Consider the following 15,859-nt stretch of genomic DNA (forward strand, 5'->3'; position numbering starts at 1 on the left):
CTCCACGGGCGGATCTACGTATCTAAATCGGTAGAGATTTGTTTTAAAAAAGTCTCCTCCGTAATTTATCTTGACCTTAAAATCCAACGTCGCCTATAACGTGGGAGAGTTGAAAATATCTCTGTTCGTAAAAAAGAACTACAATGGCCTTGAACATTAAAAGAAGTGTCCTCGAGAAAGAAATTCTTGTATTACGTTTGTCCGTCGAGATATTCCAACATACGCGTAGAATAATTTGTCATGCTTCTAAAATCGAGAGAGTTTAACCGTGGTCCTGTTTCGTGTGCACCACTCTTTAGTTGCGAGGAACAAAGTCGTGGAAGCACTTTGCCTCTACGAGTTATTTCGACCGATGTAATTTGCCGGGACTTAACAAGTTTCTTAACTAAAACGTGTTTGTTCTCCGCGTATTACTTTCTCGGAACGTTTCTCTTCCAATGTCCATTCGGTGAACTAAAAATACGACTTTTTCATTCCATTTATAAAAAAGACATCGAGTCTACATACTGTTATTATCATGCTTCGATGAAAACTTTGAAATTGATTTTCTAACTTTTAATTTTCTTTGTGTATAACGAGGAAGGGTTGCGCGCCACTTGGCGATCAAGCACCCACCGTACATTAAACAACAATGTCCCCAGATCATTAGCGAAAACGAAAAATCACCCTTTTCTCGCGACCGTCTCCGGAGCGTTTAATTCCCGGCCATTGAGCATCGTTTCGTACTCGACTACGTCCGCTTTCGCGGCACGATCTATCGATCCCAGTACCCGCAGGACACCGCGGGAACGTCGACTCGTCGAGAAGGACTCTTGGAGTGCACTTGGTCCGCGGATCCGGTGAGCAAGATTTAAAGGGTCCGCGTAAACAAACGGGCTGCCGTGCTAACCGAAAGCTGCAACACTTTTTTTTTCTACGGGGCCTCTCCTCCTTTCTCTCTCGACTAAGTGCCATTATGCTGGCGCAGGCTACACCCTGTACACGCGCGTAATAAAGCAACGAGGGAGAAGTGGAACGAGCGAGAGACAAAGAGAAAGAGAGCGAGACGCGAGCCGCGGTGGGCAGACTTCGGCATTGTGATGCAAATGTGTCTAATCGGCCGAGCCAGCAGACCATATGTCCGTTTGTGCACAACGAGCGCCAGCGTCGCGTTGCAGCGAGATGAACATGCTAAACCTAACCATTAACCATTATTGCGTACTAATGACGATAGCGGCCACGCTTAGTTAAACATATGACCAAGCGTCAGCTCTTCGCGTACGCGTGTTCCCTTCGACTTTCTTTCAATCTCGCGCAACATGCTGTTTTAATTTCTGGTTACATTCTGGCGGTACAGTCTGCCCGGCAGGTTGCAATCCGGACGCTTCGACGATTCGTTCCTCGATCCACACTGAATTTCAATCCGTGGGATACGTTACTCGAGAATAAAAAATTGCTTTTCGCGAAATATACAAACAATTTGTATTTCTGTTTTCGATCATAGTGGCACTATAAAACTTGTACTTTGTTCTTTGTGTCACGAGATATCGTTATGTAATGTTGCTTTTCTTTGATAAAATACAAATAGGAATAACAAACGTTAGTTTATGTTACGATTAATCGTACTACGAGTTTAAAAAGGTTGGCGAAATAATTCAGAAAATCTTTTCGTATTAGTATTTTAGAAGAAAATGTTTCCGCATTAACGCAAACGCGTGGAAGGGTAGGATAAACGTAGTTAAATAAGAACACGCGTTCCTGGTTGGACGGAAGGCGACCTTCGTCGAAAACAGACTACTTAGAAATAATAGCGTGTGTAATCTAACATTTATCATGCTTCCGCGCAGACGGCTTCTTCGATTTCAAACCAACTTTCTGTCACGATCGCCTCGTCATTTCCTGCGCCACTTGTCGTCGTCTACGAGACGATATTACCGCTTCATTACGCGATTGTCCGAGCTTGCTATTTAGTTTTTACGAACGTCTGGCCGAGACAAACGTGAAAAAAAAGTCTTTGATCGACCAGGAACCGTCGAACGATTTCCGTTCGCGTTAACGGTTCGCGGACAGCAGTTGGTACGCGAGCGAGCTTCACGGGCATTACTGTGCCTCGACGTATATTTAGGCCCGATTATTTATGATTACGATTATTCCGGACGGCTTTCGAGCGCTTTATTGAATGTTTAGCATGTGCTGGCCACGCTAATTCTGAACTGAACGTTTATAGCATGAGGGTATCTCCTCCTACGTGCTCTCCTTAGACGAGCTTTCGCTCTGTCGCTAATTCGCCCCGTTCGATCAAATTACTCGTTCGCGAAACAGCCTCACCCTTCCACGCTGCCCCCCCTACTCCATTTCCCGCCCATGGTTTTGCTTCTTTTTACCCTTCCGCCCGGCTAATGATGATCGTTAATCCCCCTTCTTAACCATTTGACCCCTACCCCTTCCACCGTCTTCGGGAGATATCTTCCTTACGATTTTACATGACAATCGCGCTTAGGAATCGGCACCGATGCGAAAATATTACAAATTCGAAATGCAAGTTTACCCTGAAATCGTCAGAGCACCATACATTGTATTTGTTAAAGTGTAATAAACGTTACGGGACCTTTCCAAAGGTAGAACTTTTTAAGCTACGCGAACAGGTGTCGCGCGATAAAAAAAAATTGTAGACAAAGTACAGCATATTTGAAATACCAGTTTGTTCAAGACAAATACGAAATTACGAGGTTCGTCTGTAAACGATGGCAGTTTAGTCGAAGAAAGTAGATAATCGAGTAAACATTGTGGTGTGTAATCATGGGCATATAATTGCTGCGACGCAATGATATTTCAGCGATCCGTGTAGTATTTTTGATGTGACAAATAGGCAACGATACTACTCACACTTCGCTCATTATATGATACACGTACACTCGTCACTCACTAGCACTCACATAAAAGATAGTTTTATCGTTTACATAACGAATAAATATTTATTCGCGATTTACAAGTAAAATGTTATTCGGCATTTAGATAACATTGTGCTCAGCACTATTTAGGACGAGCTATATTTATTTTCTTTATTTTACATTGCAATATTCGCCGACTGCTATTTCGTTTCGAATCGAAACGTAGTTTTAGGCATCGAGAACCGAAGATATAAGTTCGGAGTTATAATTAGCGTATTTGTTTTGGCGATCCTGTAATAAATGACCTGCTTGAAACAAAACAGAATTAGAAAATATTAACTTCGGCGATATTAGTATCGCAGATTACGTAAAACATTCACACACAAGCATGACAAATAAATGTTGTAGGAAAATAATAATAGACGTAACACGTAATAACGAATAATAGTTTTCGTATAAGAATTTATCGTTACACTGTCACGTGAGATTACGCGCGCGTTATCTTGCAAAGACACTGAAATATCAATTATTTTTTAACGGTACACGAAATTATAGTCTGAAATCGCTAGTTCTTGCTAACGCGTGTAAAGATTCGAAACCGCTGTTATAATTTCCTCGTTTTATTACTACGGCTAACTTCTTAAGCACTCGAACAAGCGTTCAGCGACCGAATTTTTACCGTTTCGCGTTCGAAACGATTCGAAGGCTGTTAATTTTGCATCGGTGGTGTGCAGCGGTTTCGACCTTGCGATCTAAGAAAAACAATGAGAAGTTTGAGAGTACTGCTGGATTGTACATGACGCGAACCGGCCAGCTATTTTCGGTCGGAAATGTTTTGCGCTTCGACGTTAACTCCGCGACGACTTTTGCACGCCCGGCGTAGGAGGCCAACCATTTATTCAAAATAATTACTCCGACGATACTCGAAGACGGGGCCTGCGTATCTAGGACACTCGGATGCCCGGGTATTTTCGGCGAACAAATGTTTCGCGCTTCGACTTTAATAAATTAACAGACTTTTGTCTGGTCGTTTTCGCCCGGCTGTCCAATTATTTCAAATAATTACACGGTCAGGCGTCGTGGATTGGAAAACGGGAATCGTAATAACTCGTACATTAGGCCGACAATAAAACGAACGATCGTGGGTGCGATGTTGTATCGCTCGGGCATAGCTTTTCGGTTCGTAATTCTTGTCCCTCGAGAAAATTTCAGATACCATCGGAGAAAATTGCGTACAAATACGCGATTTTATTTTCCTATTAGTCGTACCCGGTTTATAATTTCTTAGTGCAGATATTGTTTAAATAAAACTGTCTCGATTTAGCAAATTTTTATATCATTTTATATCATAAATAGAAAATTTTTTTATCAGGGGTTGTGAAACACTGTACAACCCATCGTCCAACATAAATTATTCAAAGCATTTTCTCGTCTTGAGCTCTTTTCTTTGGCGCCCCAATAGTTACGACTGCCATCAAACCGATTCTGCAAAGGTTAGATCGTTGGAAAGAGGGCGAGCCTTTGACGTTTTAATTTCGGTTCTGAAATTTACACGACAATCAAAGGAGAGTCGTTAAGGGGTCTGTCTAGTTTAAAACCCTACAAATTGGCTGATATTTTAGATTTGCTTTCGAGGAAACTGCTAGACGTATCAATTTCAAATTTTCAGTCTCGTCTTCAGTTTACAGAAGTACTTCCATTTAACAACTCTTATTCTTGGAACAAAAAATCGATGTATATCCTTCACGAGTGTAGCTGTCACGTTTATTAAAAGAAATAAGAATCATCGAGAATCGAAAGATTTACAGATTTTGTTGTCTCGTCGAGGTGTAAAGAACAAAACATTTACAAATGACAAGTTTATTTTAGCTCGGACGACAAAGGGGCGTTTACTTTATATCTGCGTCAAATTTCAAATCACTCGGTCTTTTGGTTCCCGAGATATCGTGGCAGCTAATGTGAAAAATGTCATTTCGAGAGAAACGATTTGAAAATATGGCGTACAATGTCGGAGTATATAAAAACTACGTTGTCCTACAATATTGCCGATTTGTCGAGTTTCATCGATCTTCGATGCATAATGTTCTCAAGACGATGTTTTTAGAAAATGTCAAACAAATGTATCGATCTTTAAACTTTGTTACACAGTGTCAGAGTATATGTATAGAAAGTTCAAGCGAGACTCCTATGGCATTGTTATTTTTTCAGATTTCACCGCAGTTCTGTCCATATGACATTGTTAAGAGAAAATCGGTATGTTGTAGACGACAGATTAGACAGATCCCTCGAATTGACACAAGCCGGGAGTGTTTCGCGCGGAGAACGAGCAACGAATAATTGGCAAAGCGAAAATCCTAAGGCCACGGGCGCCGTTCACTCGGTATTGCCGCGTTTGTTCGAACCCTCGGCGACTTGTTTCGAATAATTGCGCTCCGTTATTATAACTCTCGTTACAAAACAGCCAGACGAAACCGCGTCTTAGGTGCCGAGACCTTTCGCCCCGGCGATTATTACGATGGTATCGCGTGAAAGGTGTCTTTGCACTCACGGCGTTTTCCACTCGCGAGTCACGTGCTAGGCAAGAGAAAGAGGGCGCGATGGGTGGCAACGGACGAAGAAAAAAGATGGGACCGCGAACGTCGTATGCTTCATCTTTAAATAGCAGTGGACGTAGTAGACGCGACGAAATCCATTTCCAAGTAGCTACGGATGTTCCGAACAGACCACCCACGGTCACGTCTGCCCGGCTATTCGTCTTTTGCGCGGAATCGTCGCTCGCATTAAATCCCTCGACGAATTAGAATTGAATTTTCGCGCGTGCCAAATTGCTCGTCCCTTCGTGTTTTCTCCCTTTCGCGATACTGTGATCGTACCGCGACACCGCCGCCAGGATCGACGATTTTCCTCTTTTCGGATTAAACACCTCGAGAAGTCGATAATGTATTCCTAGGCGTAAATTACGCGTGTACTTTTCATGGGGAGCCTGGTTATTTCTGACGTCATCGAGGCGTTTGTTTAATGAACGCTACCAGCCTCTCCGTGCTCTTTCGACTCGAGCACAAATCGGGGATAGTAAACGTTGATTGCGCAGCCACCGCCATTACTTACGAGTTAAAGAAGTCAGTTTCAGCGTACGAACGATACCAGAACAGTCGAATGCCTTTTTACGCGCACTTTATTAACAGCTCGCTAATTGACTATGTAATACGCCTTCTCGCGTACAAAGATCCGTTGACGCAGCATTACGTTTTTTTAGTAAGAATTTTATGTTTGCTAGGCGATGATCTAATGAGTCGGTTAAATATTCCAATAGTTCGAATAGAATATTTATAATAAAAATGACATTAAAGAACAAAAGAAGACTAATAGAATCTGTGAATGTTCGTATTTCTATCAGCTGCATTCTACACACGAACAATATGGGTTCGCGACAAGGTACAAGTTCGACCGTGCAACCTCATCGAGGTACAGTGTGTGTAACACGAATGCTGGCGGCATGTATTGCGATAACTCCGCGAAAGAAAATTATAACTCCATCAAATAGAAACCGGATCGAAGACGAGAATCGAACGTTTAACGTTCTGTTCGTAAAAATCGTGAACAAAATTGTTGTAAACTCCATTCGTTTCCTCAAAGTTGAGGTATTAAAAAAATTTGATACAAAGGATTTGGAATGCTTTTTGCAAAATTAGGGGTATCTATGGGAGTTTTCTAGAGACAATTCTAAACAACTCTAAACAATTTCTAAATTTTCGATGATAAAAATCGATTGGACTAATTATACGGTATAAAATGGTTGGAAGGAGAGTTCAGCGACGCGGTTTACTCTAAAAATACGCGTCGATGGATCGGCGCAAAACATTCCAATTAAGCGATCACCGGATGCTCGAAACGTGCGATGGACGGTTCGCGGGACGCGACTCGAGCGATGTCAGCGAATCTATCGGTGTACGGATGGCGACGGAAAGTTGGCCGCAGACGGGAATCCTGACGCGGGGCGTATCGAAGTATCGCTAGCTGTCGACGGGCCGGGACCGAGCAATTTTCGATGGTCCCGCGATACTTCCTGACGTCATCGCGGCATTTGTTTAATGAGCGGCTACCAGTCACTCCCCACGTCGTCCCTACTCGAGCAGAAATCGCGGCCAGAGGGAGACAGCTAGCGGAGTCCGTGGAGGGGGCGTAGGGAGAGCGAGAAAGAAAGAGAAGAAGGGGAGAGAGGTAGTATCGTGTCGGACGCTGGACGAGGCGCACGCTCGATGCGAAGCAGCGCGTGTTTTCACGCGTGGAAACCAGGAAGCGGTGTACACCGGGACCACGGTTAGTCCTGGACGTTCACCAAAGCCTGGTCGCAAGCTCGGTCGCGGCTGTGCGTCAACTCGGACCCGCGGCGACGAGACGCGTCCGAAAAGTGGTCACGGACCGTGCGTCGTCTGACCACGCGGCACGCGTGAGCGAAACGAAGACAGAGCGCTGCCGAGCGCGGCCGAACCGCGACGAGAACCCACGATCGTCGCTCGGGGTATCCTGGCTCGCCGCTGATTGGCCGAATCCTCGAGGAAGTGGTCACCGTCGACGAGGGTTCGGACCACACCGCCACGTGAGTCGAGCGCCGTATCGCGAACCAAGGTATCCGCGCGCCTTTTCCCCGTATCCTGGAGTACCGGATTCCGCCGAGGCTCTATCGCGCCAGCGGCGCAGCATCCCTGCCCATCGCTGGATACGTCGCTCGAGCCACCGGCTATCAGCTCAGAAACGCGGATCGCTTCGGGGAATCTCGACGTTTCGTGAGAACGGAAGCAACACACGGACTTGTGTTTTTCTGGTACAACAAATCCGAGAACGGATCCGGTATTTGTGTACACGTAGAAACCATCGAGCCGCGTAGGAAACATTAATATCGCCGTGACGGTCGTCGATCGAACGCTGCACGAGCCGCGGAACGCCGAGCCACGGAACCAACGCGTCGTTTACAGCGCGTTAAATTCAAAATTAGTCGTTTTACGATCATCGTGTCGGGACGGGAAGAGCTTCCTAAGCCCGGGACACGCTATACGAGACCGCGAGCCGGCTTCGTTTGGCCCTGAACGGGAGAAGGAGTATCGATCTACGTCATCGTAGTCATCACGTGGTGATCCTAACCTAGGCCAATGCCTTTACCCCGTATGACGTCGCGCCTTTCGGACGGAGTCCTCTAGACGACCGTTTCCCTTCTAAATATAAAACTATCGTCGAACCGAGTCGCGAAAAGTTTTACCATGGATTTCGTAGCGAGTTTCTGGAACCGCGTTGAGGAACGACCGGGATTACCGAGGGAACTTCGTGATCGGTCCTCGGCGAACTTGATGGTGACAATTCGTTGAACGCGAGGCACCCACGTCGCGGAACTGTCTTCGTGACGCACTGTCTATCGACAAAAGAGAAAGTTGGTGTCTTTGAGTGTTATAAATAGGAGTGCACAAGTGAATAAAACGTCCTTATCGGAAAACTTGGCGATTTTTCCCCCCTGACTCGATCGCGAGGGTGGTTCCAGCGGCGAACTACTTTTCTGAAACATTGCTTGCCGTTGCGGGGGCGAGATCGGTAGTAACTCGTGTAAAAAGTGTCGGTGTTTTCATTTTTGCACGAAACGCGCCAAGATAAACAGCCAGTGCTTAATGTTATGCAACAAACGCGTAGTGATACTCGTTGATTAACTTCGATAGTCGCGTTAACGATCGGCGCTGACAGTATTATGACAAACAGCTGCTTATCGGATATCAAAGACTGCCATAGCCAGGAAACGGTATATTCTTTGCACGCGCCATGTATCTCGCGTCTTTAATGACATTTTTATCTAGAACCGGTACATAGTAATTAGATTAAGAGAGAGATTAAGGAGCTAGTGATACGGAAAACGGATAGAAATTACAAGGTTGTCGACGATGGTTAAGGATTCGGTGATTCTGTGATCCGTCGAAGGAATCGACGAGAATTTGAAACATTGTGCGTTTGCCAGACAAGTGGAAAGAAACTACCGATTCATCCCCCCCTTCCCTTGAGAAGTGTTACAGGTGTTTAAAAAAGTTCTGCCTCGACGTGGTACCCGAACAGCCACTGTTACCGGTACGTCATTTCTTTGTTTATGGGAACGTAGTGGCGAATAGCGTTGTTGCTCGCTGTTACGTATCACGATATCGCATTGTACACTAACGCTTAATTATCGAGCCTACCAGACACTCATCTATTTACTTTATTAACGTATAGGTTATGTTCCTCCTAATTAACAAAATATTTAAGTAGTACGTAGAAATTGACGATTGGAGTAGATTTTTACAGCATGCCTCGTGCAAATTAGTTAATAGCTTAATAGGTTAAGCGTTGCGCATAAGGCCTAAGTAGCTAGTAACTCTGGATCGAGGTGTCGTTTCCTTTATCGGCGATTAGAATTAATACGTTTCTAATCCGTTCGTTTTACACGAGATTATATTGGGCATGGTATTTAATATAATTTGACAGATATCAAAATTCCACAGTCTATGATAATAATTACGTAATAATAAATTCTCTGCTGGTATATATTGAATACTACCATTATTACGTGTACGGGGATATAATTGACTTTCGAAGGAAATGGAATATATATTTATATGCAATAGAACATGCGATGTTTTCATATTTACAATTATGCCAACATCCTAATAACAGTGTACATTTCTATAAACTTTACACGCTTTACAACGGATACCTATCTAGATTTTAATCTTCGTCCCGCACCGCATAAACTCTTTAACGTAGACACAGATTCTGTATAAACAGAGTTCCAAACGATGCGCTCGCAATGAAAGGAAATTTAATAATTTCCAGCAAAAATTACAAGTACGGTTTAGTTTCATTCTTTTTTTTTTTTTTTTACCGTCGAGGAATTACATCGCGGACAGCTAGAAATCCACGGTGGAAAATAAAGTCAGAAGAACAGGATGACTGCTAGCTCGATGTAATTGGAGGGAAAGGTATGAGAGCAATGATACGCGTTCACGCTACTCCAGACAGTGGAAAATCCAGAATCGTGAATGTCGCAATACTGTCTGTTGACAGTAATTCATGCCACGATTGATCAATTCTGAATATAAATAGTAATAGGTAACATATTTACGTGTTTAATAATAGAAAATAATTCAGCTACGCTACCGGACGGATATTTACAGTCCTCGACGCTCGAGTGTAAATAAATCCAATTCGAGATGTTCGTTTTCATTAAATATGTCAGTTTTAATTCACCGTTCGGTAACAATAAAAAAAAAGAACTGTATTCTCGTTCATGATTTGGAAAGGTACATTCACCGGTACATGCATTCGTTTATTGCATTTGAATTTTTGTGACACAATTCCTTCTTTAAGTTGATGTAATTTTGTGCTTTGAAGCTTTCATTCTCCTGATTTTCATGCTCATCAAAGAGTACGTATATATCCTTTAATTGACTTCTGTAACGTATACACCGAATGTAATGTGGAGTGACAGAGATATCACGCAAGAATTGCTAGTAGTATTAGGTCAGACGTTTTTAGTCAGACATCGAGTGTCCACATTCCCCTTACGGACAACACCACATTATTCTATGTTTAAAATCTAGATCAAAATTAGGGGCACATAAATAAATTAAAAAGGAAATCGAGTTTGCTTAGTTATAAATAATGTATGTATAAATAAAAAGTTTAATAAAAATTCAATAACACCAATTTTATTTTGTATTTTCCTAATTAAATAAATAACTTTTTAGAAGATACAAATTATCGATTTTATTAATCATTTTTAACGAAGCCTCAATCAACAAATTGGTATTCTTGATTTTCGTCTTATTTTCGCCTCTAGAATTTCTCATTCTTATTCGATAATTGAAGATCATCCTCAACTAGTTTTCTTGGGATTGATCTACGTATAAATTTATATAGTGCGCGCGTATAATATAATTTGTTTGAAATTTCCAAGATTGCGGAAAGTTTTCTCCGGGGCATCGGGAGTCTCGAAATATTTGGAAATTGTTTTCTCGAGGAACAGGGATGGAAATTTGTTAAAAAATCTCGAGGATTCTCGAGACGGGATTCTCGAGCACAATCACTAGTCTGGAGTAGGAGACGCCCTTAAAGATCGAAGGGTGCTCCAAACTTTTATACCACATTGTATACCCATCGGAATGCAAGTTCTTACGAACACAATAGAAAGTTTAAAATCGCGACTACATTTTGTTAAAATATCACCTACAGATACGATTTAACGAACTTCAACGTTTCGTAAAAAGAGAAGTATTCGTATCGTTATTCCTCGATAGCCCTGACCGGTCAAAATAATTGAAAAGGACTATAGCGCGCCAGGTTTGAATGAATAGTTCAAGTACGCTCCGTTCGCCGGTGTTTAGTTGGCGAAACATCAGCCGTTTCGTTGCCAGAAATCTCCTCGGTACACTAACTATCGTAAAGACCGGCTAACGTAATTCCCCAGTGTAAAAATAAAACATCGTCCAGATAACCGAACGTCCTCCGCGGATCTCCGTGAAGCGACGAGAAAATCGTGGCCGATGCACGGTTCCAAAATGCCCGCCGACACGACGCGCTAATCGCGGCTCTGCCCCGTAAACGGTCGAGTTAATGACAGGCAGGAAACAGCGTTTAATTAAAGTACGCACTTCCGGTAGGAACGTTTTCACGAGACCGAGTCGCAGCTCGCAACAGTCGAACCGTCCATTGCGTAATTCCAAATCGGAGATAAAGGAACGAATTATCGCGCGCGAGCGTTGTTCCCACGTTTTCCTTTTGGCGTTTGCTCTGATCGAGACCGTCTTGCAGAACTCTGTTCCATTCACAATCATTTCTGAACTCTTCGAACCTTTATACTTTGCATCGTGGCTCTGGCAACGGGCAGAACTCCCATCTAGATAGAAATTTTTAAAAGGTAATTCTCCCTTCGAGAATTACTATAGAAATCCTCCTTCGTGTCTGAGTAGAAAATTAAATTAGACGCGTGTGAGTTTCAGTCGTACCTGAAAATCGTATATTTAATTTAATAAACATTCGTGAGTTCATTCGACCCTCGATATAAACGTGAATATTTTCAAAAAGATATTCGGATTATTTTAATCGCGTCTTATTAGTGAAGAATCCAGAATCCCGGGGTTAAATGTTTCAAATTTTAGGTGATCTTTCTAACGTGGCGCTCAAAGGCACACACTCCTTTTGCACCTGCCTTGTCACGGTCCTGGTTATTATCCCTGTAATAACTCAAGAGCCGTTTTATTTACGCGTTCGGGAATGCGTGGGTGATAGCAATTCACCTTTGGCACTTAGATGATTAATGAATAATATCTTTCTCCGTCTTTCGAAACATATTCTGGGCGTCGTTAGGTTGGTTACTGCGGGCGATCCTGTCGAACTAGAGGCGCGATTATGGTCGGGCAGCAGCGAACAGGGTCACGAGGCTCGATGGTTGCTTTGAGGAAACGTGATTTAACGTTCTGGCAAAAACGACTCGGCCGAAAGTCACGGTAACGAGAGAGAAAGTGATTGCTATAGATAATAATGAACGGACGAGCAGATCCACGATGTGACTGATTTTATTACTATCAAGATCACGTGAAACGTTACGCTCTGATTTCCATTATTTATGGCTTCATTAATAGAGCTGCCAAATATCTCAGACTCATGTATTTTACATGCAATTTCGTTTGTTAATACACTGTATTGTAACGAGAACCAAAATGTCTGTTGTATAGAGGTGGTCGTATCTACAGGGTCGAACGTAGATATTTTGGTTCCGTAATTATCCACGGAGTTTAATTAAGATCCGAGCGTAACACTTCGCGTGTTCTCCTTCCGAGTGTTACAGTCGGAATGGACGAGCCAGTAATTATTTGGTCGTTCGCTTTTTATGCGCGACCGATTCTTGTGGGAAAGGCAACACGGTTTTCGGCGCGCGGAAGCGTTTCATTGTGAATCTCTACAATGTACCAGATCGCGGGGGAATCGTTTCACAATTAACGACCGAATCGTCGACGCGGAGAAATCGACTTCGAAACAAACGTTTTTATCCTTAAATCTGTTGTTACATTTACGTGGCAACGCGCACGCAAGGTGAATGAACGAGAACGCTCTTTTCGGCGTCGTTTCGAATTTAAGCGAATCAGTTGTGTCACTGGCTTTTTACATTGCTTCAACTATCATCCATGGTTGAACCAAGCATACGTTTCTTAAATATCAACTCATAATCTATTTGGTATTGAATTTGAAAATCTTGATAGACATTGTACATCTTAGCGCGTTACCTTGTGTTTCCTATTAATTATTGTTAAAACATCGAGCCGTACGGTGGTCTCTGTCAACAACCGACGAACGTCTGAAAAACGAGCGCAGCCGTTCGCGGAACATTTTTCCGCACAGAGCGCGGTAAATTTCAAACTTGTTGGCAACAAGTGTTTCCCCGTGTTACACGATTGCACGGCTTAAGTTTCAGCCGCGGACGTACCAAATTTCCGCAACACCTGTTGCGAAACATTTCGAATTTGCCAGCTAGCGAACTTTCCTGTGTCTCGAGGCTCGGCTTAATTTCGGAGATTATTATTATTATTTCCTTCGCATCGTCTGTGCCTCGTCGTCTCTATTTTTAAATATTATTCCCAGGTCCCCACCCCCCTCTGTTCCCAAATTCCAGTCGTCTCTATCTTTTGCCCCGCATTATTCACCGGTCATTTATTTTTTTTTTTTTTTACCGGTGTTAATCGACGATATTCCTCCATCGTCGCGACACCCGACGCGAACGGACCGCTTTTTGTTAAGCAATATTTATAGACGCGCGAATTTGAATTTGGGTTAAATCTATTCTTTCAACCGCGTTGCAATACAGAATTAACGAACCCTAATAAATATTAAGAAATACCTTAAACGTGGAAAATTGACGCAACGGGCAGTCGAATAAAATAAATAAAATGATAATTCCTGTCGTTTCGTTCTTCGAGAAACTGAGAAGTTCGTTTAATTGCAAGAATTTTATTTTCTCGGAAGTATTACCAGTGAATATTGCTTGATTCTTTTGAATTTACGCGAGTGTAATTGCTGCGATTCAAATCACGGAAATTCCAATTTTTCATAGTGTAGTACAGGTTTTTTTTAAGGTGTAAGTTTAAAATTGATCGGCACCGGGGTTGGTAAGCATAATGGATAGTGATGAAACTGAGAACTCGAGCCCCTTGGTACTCTAATTTGGGATCGCCTTTTAATTTGCACCTGATTTATGCTAAACGTTTCTGCGATTCATCAGCTCTTCGACAGCGTGGCTGTCCTTCGCGCCCAGCAAATGACGCAGATCATGACTAACGAAGCAGCTTGTTCGCGATATTCCGTAATCGTCTGCTCGTCAATTAATACTGCGCCGAACGCGTAGCTTCATTACGCCAGCTTTAAATTATGCATGCGTCTAGAAGAATAAGAAACCGCGAAAGCTACGTGACTAATTCTTTTTCTGGAATCCTAAAGCGTGTCATTGGTGGTTCTCGATCACGGCCTCGCTCCAGAATGTTCGATACCTTTTGAGCATTTTCTTCCCGGCGTCGCGATTATTTTAGCAGACTTTCTTTTCAATGACCGGCAACAGCTTTCGAGGTGGTAAACGAGGATAAGAGGTCGTTTCGATTAAGTAATTGGACGTCTGAAAAGCCGTTGCGGAATATTTAATTGAATCGATAAAAGACTCGAAGCGATTAGTAAACCGAATATTCGAAGAAACGCTGTTTTACGAGACTCGGAAGAGCCGCGACGAGGCTTACCGGAATTTTGATCAGCGTGTAATAGACGGTAGCACGGTGAAGAAAAAGAGAAAGACGCATCTGTCACTGGCGCGATTCGTGTAGAAACATCGGTGCTTCGACCGAAGATGATTCATTCCTAAAAAATCTTCGAATCGCTAACCACAACGCATACAAATCGCCTATAAACGTGTTATTAAATTCACACCACACGGAATACTAAATTAAAGGCCAGGCATAAATAAGTTAAAGAGCTTTGCATTTTGAAAGGATCTCGAGATTTTTTAAATATCGAATTTTAAATCGAAGTATTCGAGGCGTGGAATACGTTTGATAAAATATTACGCAATTTTCGTAAACGTGTTTGCGGTTTTTTTTCATGATATTAACGTGATATAATTTTTTATTTAAGTCAGTTAACTATATCTTGACTAGATAAAGACTTCTATTATTATTTTACTTAAAATCGTTCAAGAATGTTTGGACATCGGATGGTCTATATAAAATAGGAAAAGAGAAGATACACAGTACCTCCCTTGAAAAATTAAAGATAGCAGGAATTGGTGTATTTTTGTTCGAAATGCTTAAATATTGATGGTCGCTTTACTGCAATCGATACTGGTGCTGCAAGATATGGATGAACATAAATAGGCTAAATCTATAGCTCCAGAAAGAGGTTCTTAGGATTTAAAAAGGGCGTAACAAAATATTTCTCCTTTCACGATATTTTTAACGTTTACGAAACTCGTGCATCGTCTAAGCGAATGTATAGACACCCGCGTGTAGTGAGGTTTAATTTTGCAAAAATCAAAGTTTCTGGAAGAAAGGCGTTCTGAGATTTGTCATGGTCGCTAGGTCCTTGCATCCTAGTGGCGTTCGTCGGCATAACTGGAGTAATGGAGGTGCGGTGGCATGATCGACGTCAAGGATACAGTCGCATACCCGAAATAACTTGGCGACACCTGACCAACGGCGATATTCCAGCGATAAAACTCGTGCGTGGCCGGAGCTCCTGCGGGACTGGCAATATTTCAGTTTCTTTCGCAATAATTGGCTCGCAGCATTGGCTTTCGTACCGTAATTATCGCGGCACTAAAGACCCAGCGCACGCACTTTCAACCCATTCGCAGTCGACGTGGTCTCTTAACGTCACGGTTCGAGGGATCGATCCTCGAACACCGGAGGGATCGCGGGTCAGTATTTTACGAGCAACGTCGT

General features: G+C 42.8%; 1 protein-coding gene across 5 annotated transcripts in view; it reads left to right on the forward strand.

Annotated features, from left to right (window-relative positions):
• Positions 1-15,859, forward strand: part of Zfh2 (Zn finger homeodomain 2) — a 368,628-nt gene that overhangs the window by 38,227 nt on the left and 314,542 nt on the right. For 4 of the 5 annotated variants that reach the window (XM_076777784.1, XM_076777787.1, XM_076777788.1 and 1 more), the window contains exon 1: positions 7,115-8,975. The exons of the other annotated variant lie outside the window; for it this stretch is intronic. The gene's annotated coding sequence lies outside the window, so the exon portion shown is untranslated. Of the gene's footprint in view, positions 1-7,114; positions 8,976-15,859 lie in introns of those variants that run through there. 5 annotated transcript variants of the gene reach the window in all.

This window comes from Colletes latitarsis, chromosome 11, assembly GCF_051014445.1.
Source record: "Colletes latitarsis isolate SP2378_abdomen chromosome 11, iyColLati1, whole genome shotgun sequence".
NCBI classification, from domain to species: Eukaryota; Metazoa; Arthropoda; class Insecta; order Hymenoptera; family Colletidae; genus Colletes; species Colletes latitarsis.